General features: G+C 41.9%; 1 pseudogene; it reads left to right on the top strand.

Moving 5' to 3' along the window:
- The first annotated feature begins 1,099 nt into the window (after positions 1-1,099).
- Positions 1,100-3,112, top strand: LOC128045403 (ATP synthase subunit beta, mitochondrial-like; annotated as a pseudogene).
- Positions 3,113-5,844: the final 2,732 nt, after the last annotated feature.

Raw genomic sequence — 5,844 nt, 5'->3', positions numbered from 1 at the left:
CAAGACAGTGTAATTTTGGCAGAACAAAAGACATACTGATCAATGGGATAGAACTGATGGGAGAGAAACAAACTCTTAGGTTTATGTCAAAGAACAAGGGTGCCCAAACAATTCAATGTGTAAAGAATTATCTTCCACAAAGGGTGCTAAGACAACTAGATATTCACATGGAATGAATGAAGTTGAACCCCTTACCTTAAAGCATATACAGAATTAAGTGGAAATGGATTACAGACCTCAATGTAAGAGCTAAAACAGTAAAAGAAAGCATAGGTGTAAGTTTTTGTGATCTGGACTATATAATCATTTTTTAGGATCACCAAAGCACAAACATACACAAAAAACATTGGACTTCATCAAAATGTAAAATTTTCATACTTCAAAGGATGCCATCAAGAAAATAAAAGACAACTCAGAGGATAGAGAAAATACTTGCAAATCACATATCTGCTAAGAGATTATATTCAGTGTCTATAAACAATACATACTTCAAGGATAAAAGACAAATAATCCAATAAAAAATGAATTTGAGTAGAAACTACTCTGGAAGAGATGTGCAAATGGGCAGTAAGCTCATGAAAAGATGTCCAACATAATTAGTTATTAGATAAATGAAAATCAAAATCACAATGAGATACCATCTTGTATCCACTACGATGGCTACAGTCAAAAAGACAGATAATAACAAGCATTGACTAATAAGTGGAGAAAGTGGGAATACCATTCAGAGGCAAATATCCAGGAGAACTGAAGACATCAACACAAAACTTATACACAAAAGTTCATAGCGGCATTATAATAAAGGACCAGAAGTAGAGGCTGCAAATATCTATCAGCTGATGAATGAATAAACACAATGATACATCCATACAGTGAATATACAAAGCAGCATAGCCATACAATGCGTTATTCAGTGATAAAAAGGATTGAACCATTGATACATGCTGTAATATAGATGGGCCTTGAAAACATACTAAGTGAAAAAAGTCTGACACAAAAGTCTACATCTTATGTGATTTCACTTATCTGAAATGTCTAAAATAGGGAAATTCATAGAGATAGAAATTAATAGATAAGTAGTCTCCACCCAGGCACCTCTATGCTTGGACTCCTGGGTTGTGTGGCTGCTACCTGGGCCTCAGGGTCCTTGCGGGGATTCAGCCCTTCAGCACTGCTACCACAAGCGCCGCTCTTTCTGAGGGTCACCTCAGTAGTGCTCCAGGCTGTCAGAGACTATGCTGATGAAACACTTCCATTGCCAAAGGCACATGCTACCACTGGGCACATGGTGGCTGTCATTGGACCAGTGGTAAATGTCCAATTTTGTGAGAAGCTGCCACCCATCCCTAAATGCCTGGAAGTGCAAGGCAGGGAGACCAAGCTGGTTTTGGAGATGGCCCAGTCTTTGAGTGAGAGAACAATAAGGACCATTGCCATGGGTATGGAAAGCATGGTTAGAGGCCAGAATGCCCTGGATTCTGGTACATCGATCAAAATTCCTGTTGGCCCTGACCTGAGACCTTGGGTAGATTTGTGAATGTCACTGGAGAACCTTTGATGAGAGGGGTCCCATCAAAACCAAACAAATTGTTGCCATTTGTGCTGAAGCTTCTGAATTCATGGAGATGAGTGTTGAGCAGGAAATTCTGGTTACTTGTATAAAGACTGTGGATCTCCTGGCTCCCTATGCCAAAGGTGGCAAAACTGAGCACTTTGTTGGTGCTGGAATTGGCAAGACAGTACTGATCATAGAGTTAATCAACAACGTTGTTAAGCCTGTGGTGGGTACTCTGCGTTTGCTGGTGTTGGTGACAGGATGCGAGAGGATAATGACTTATTCCATGAAATGATTGAGTCTGGTGATATCAGCTTAAAAAATTCTACCTCCAAGGTAGCACTGATATATGATCAAATGAATGAACTGCCTGGTGCTCGAGTTTGGGCAACTCTGACTATGTTGACTGTAGCTGAATACTTCAGAGACCAAGAAGGTCAAGATGTATTGTTGTTTATTGATACCATCTTTTGTTTCACCCAGGCCAGCTCAGAGGTATTGGCTTTATTGGCAGAAGCCCTTCTGCTATGGGTTATCAGCCTACCCTGGCCACTGACACGGGTACCACGCAGAAAAGAATAACCACCACCCAAAAGGGATCTATCACATCTCTAAGGCTATCTACATGCCTGCTGATTACTTGACTGGCCCTGTCCCTGCCACTACTTTTGCCCATGTGGACGCACACCACTGTGCTGTCTCATGTTATTGCTGAGCTGGGCATCTATCCAGCTATGGATTCTCTGGACTCCACCTCTTGCATCATAAATCCCATTGTTGGCAATGAACATTATGATGTTGCCTCTGGGGTGCAAAAGATACTGTTGTTATTACTGCTTAGTTGCTAAGTCATGTCTGACTGTATTGTGACCCCGAGGACTGTAGCCCGCTAGGATCCCCTATCCATGGGATATCCCAGGCAAGAATACTGGAGTAGTTTGCTATTTCCTTCTCCAGGAGATCTTCCTGACCCAGTGATCAAACCTGCATCTCCCACATTGCAGGTGGATTCTTTACTTCTGAGTCACTGGGGAAACCCAATTATGATAATAGGTAGAATTTATTGAAACCTCAACATATTCCAGGTAGTGTGGTAAGCACTTTACATTATTCCCAACTATTAATTGTTTCCATGCAAATGATCCTGTGTGTGTTAGTCACTCAGTCGTGTCCAGTTCTTTGCAACCCCATGAATCTCAACCTGCCAGGCTCCTCTGAACATGGAATTCTCCAGGCAAGAATACTGGAGTGGGCCACCATTTATAAGATAACAAATCCCTCATTACATCATTGCTGTCTTGGGTATGGATGAACTTTCTGAAGAAAAGTTAACTGTGTCCTGTGCATTGAAAATACAGCTTTTCTTATCTCAGTCATTCCAAGTGGCCGAGGTCTTTACCTGTCATATGCAGAAACTGGTACCTTGAAAGGGGTCATGAAAGAATACCAGCAGATTTTGGCAGATGAATATGACCCTCTCCCAGAATGGGCCTCTATATGGTGCGACCGACTGAAGAAGCTGTGGCGAAAGCTGATAAGCTCGCTGAAGAGCACTAGTGAGGGTGTCTTTTCAGCAAACTAAGCACTCTTCCTCTAACTGTCCCTCTCTTTGCCCCTAATCCAAAAATCACAGTTTTCTCTCTGGGCCACGTTAGAGGCTATTTTAAAGATGTTGTATTCTGTCTGAAGAGTATTTAGGGTTTCTAGTGGTTGCCAAGGACTGGAGGGAGAGGGAAATGGAGAATGACTGTTAATAGACATGGAGATTTTTGGAGGGAATGACAAAATGTTCTGGAATTAGGTAGTGATGGTTGTAAAACCTTGTGAGCATACTTAAAACCACTGAATTGGGCACATTAAATTTTTATGGAATGTATTATATTGCAAAACAAATTTGCAAAGATTATTGTTAAAATGCATAATCAGTTCAGTTCAGTTCAGTCACTCAGTCGTGTCCAACACTTTGCAACCCCATGGACTGCAGCACGCCAGGCTTCCCTGTCTATCACCAACTCCCAGAGTTTACTCAAATTCATGTCCATTGAGTCAGTGATGCCATCCCATCACATCCTCTGTTGTCCCCTTCTCCTCCTGCCTTCAATCTTTCCCAGCATCACGGTCTTTTCCAATGAGTCAGCTCTTCGCATCAGGTGGCCAAAGTACTGGAGTTTCAGCTTCAACATCAGTCCTTCCAATGAACACCCATGACTGATCTCCTTTAGGATGGACTAGTTGGATCTCCTTGCAGTCCAAGGGACTCTCAAGAGTCTTCTCCAACACCACAGTTCAAAACATCAATTCTTCGGGACTCAGCTTTCTTCACAGTCCAATTCTCACATCCATACATGACCACAGGAAAAACCATAGCCTTGACTAGATGGACTTTTGTTGGCAAAGTAAAGTCTCTGCTTTTTAATATGCTGTCTAGGTTGGTCATAACTTTTCTTCCAAGAAGCAAGTGTCTTTTAATTTCATGGCTGCAGTCACCATCTGCAGTGATTTTGGAGCCCAAAATACAAAGTCTGTCACTGTTTCCCCATCTATTTGCCATGAAGTGATGGCACTGCATGCCATGATCTTAGTTTCCTGAATGCTGAGCTTTAAGTGAAATTTTCACTCTCCTCTTTCACTTTCATCAAGAGGCTTTTTAGTTGTTCGCTTTCTGCCATAAGGGTGGTGTCATCTGCATATCTGAGGTTATTGATATTTCTCCCAACAATCTTGATTCCAGCTTGTGCTTCTTCCAGCCCAGCACTTCTCATGATACATTCTGCATAGAAGTTAAATAAGCAGGGTGACAATATACAGCCTTGATGTACTCCTTTCCTGATTTGGATCCGTTCTGTTGTTCCACGTCCAGTTCTAACTGTTGCTTCCTGACCTGCATACAGATTTCTCAGGAGGCAGGTAACGTGGTCCAGTATTCCCATCTCTTGAAGAATTTTCCACAGTTTATTGTGATCCACACAGTCAAAGGCTTTGGCATAGTCAATAAAGCAGAAGTAGATGTTTTGGGGGGGCTTCCCTCATAACTCAGTAGGTAAAGAATCTAGCTGCAATGCAGGAGACCTGGGTTAGATTCCTGGGTCAGGAAGATCCCCTGGAGAAGGAAATGGCAACCCACTCCAGTATTCTTGCCTAGAGAATCCCATTGACAGAGGAGCCTGGCAGTCTACAGTCCATGGGGTCGCAAGAGTCGGATATGACTTAATGACTAAACCACCACAGATGTTTTTCTGGAACTCTCTTGTTTTTTTTTGGTAATCCAGTGAATGTTGGCAATTCTGGTTCCTCTGCCTTTTCTAAAACCAGCTTGAACATCTGGGAGTTCATGGTTCATGTACTGTTGAAGCCTGGCTTGGAGAATTTTGAGCGTTATTTTACTTGTGTGTGAGATGAGTGCAATTGTGCAGTAGTTTGAGCATTCTTTGGCATTGCCTTTTTTTGGGACTGGAATGAAAACTGACATTTTCCAGTCCTGTGGTCACTGCTGAGTTTTCCAAATTTGCTGGCATATTGAGTGCAGCACTTTGGCAGCAGTATCGTTCAGGATTTGAAATAGCTCCACTGGAATTCCATTACCTCCACTAGCTTTATGTGTAGTGAGGTTTCCTAAGGTCCAGTTGACTTTGCATTCCAGGATGTCTGGCTCTAGATGAGTGATTATGCCATTGTGATTATCTGGGTCGTGAAGATCTTTTTTGTATAGTTCTTCTGTGTATTGCTGCCACCTCTTCTTAATATCTTCTGCTTCTGTTAGGTCCATACCAATTCTGTCCTTTATTGAGTCCATCTTTGCAGGAAATGTTCCCTTGGTATCTCTAATTTTCTTGAAGACATCTCTAGCCATTCCCATTCTATTGTTTTCCTCTGTTTCTTTGCACTGATCATTGAGGAAAGCTTTCTTATCTTTCCTTGCTATTCTTGGGAACTCTGTATTCAAATGGGTATATCTTTCCTTTTCTCCTTTGCTTTTCACTTCTCTTCTTTTCTCAGCTATTTGTAAGGCCTCCTCAGACAGCCATTTTGCTTTTTTGCATTTCTTTTCCATGGGGATGGTCTTGCTCCCTGTCTCCTGTACAATGTCATGAACCTCTATCCATCGTTCATCAGGCACTCTGTCTATCAGATCTAGTCCCTTAAATCTATTTCTCACTTCCACTGTATAATTGTAAGGGATTTGATTTAGGTCATACCTGAATGGTCTAGTGGTTTTCCCTACTTTCTTTAATTTAAGTCTGAATTTGGCAATAAGGAGTTCATGATCTGAGCCACAGTCAGCTCCCGGT

This window comes from Budorcas taxicolor, chromosome 3, assembly GCF_023091745.1.
Source record: "Budorcas taxicolor isolate Tak-1 chromosome 3, Takin1.1, whole genome shotgun sequence".
NCBI classification, from domain to species: Eukaryota; Metazoa; Chordata; class Mammalia; order Artiodactyla; family Bovidae; genus Budorcas; species Budorcas taxicolor.
Note: the sequence above shows the minus strand (reverse complement) of the source record. Positions and strands in the feature narration are given on the sequence as shown.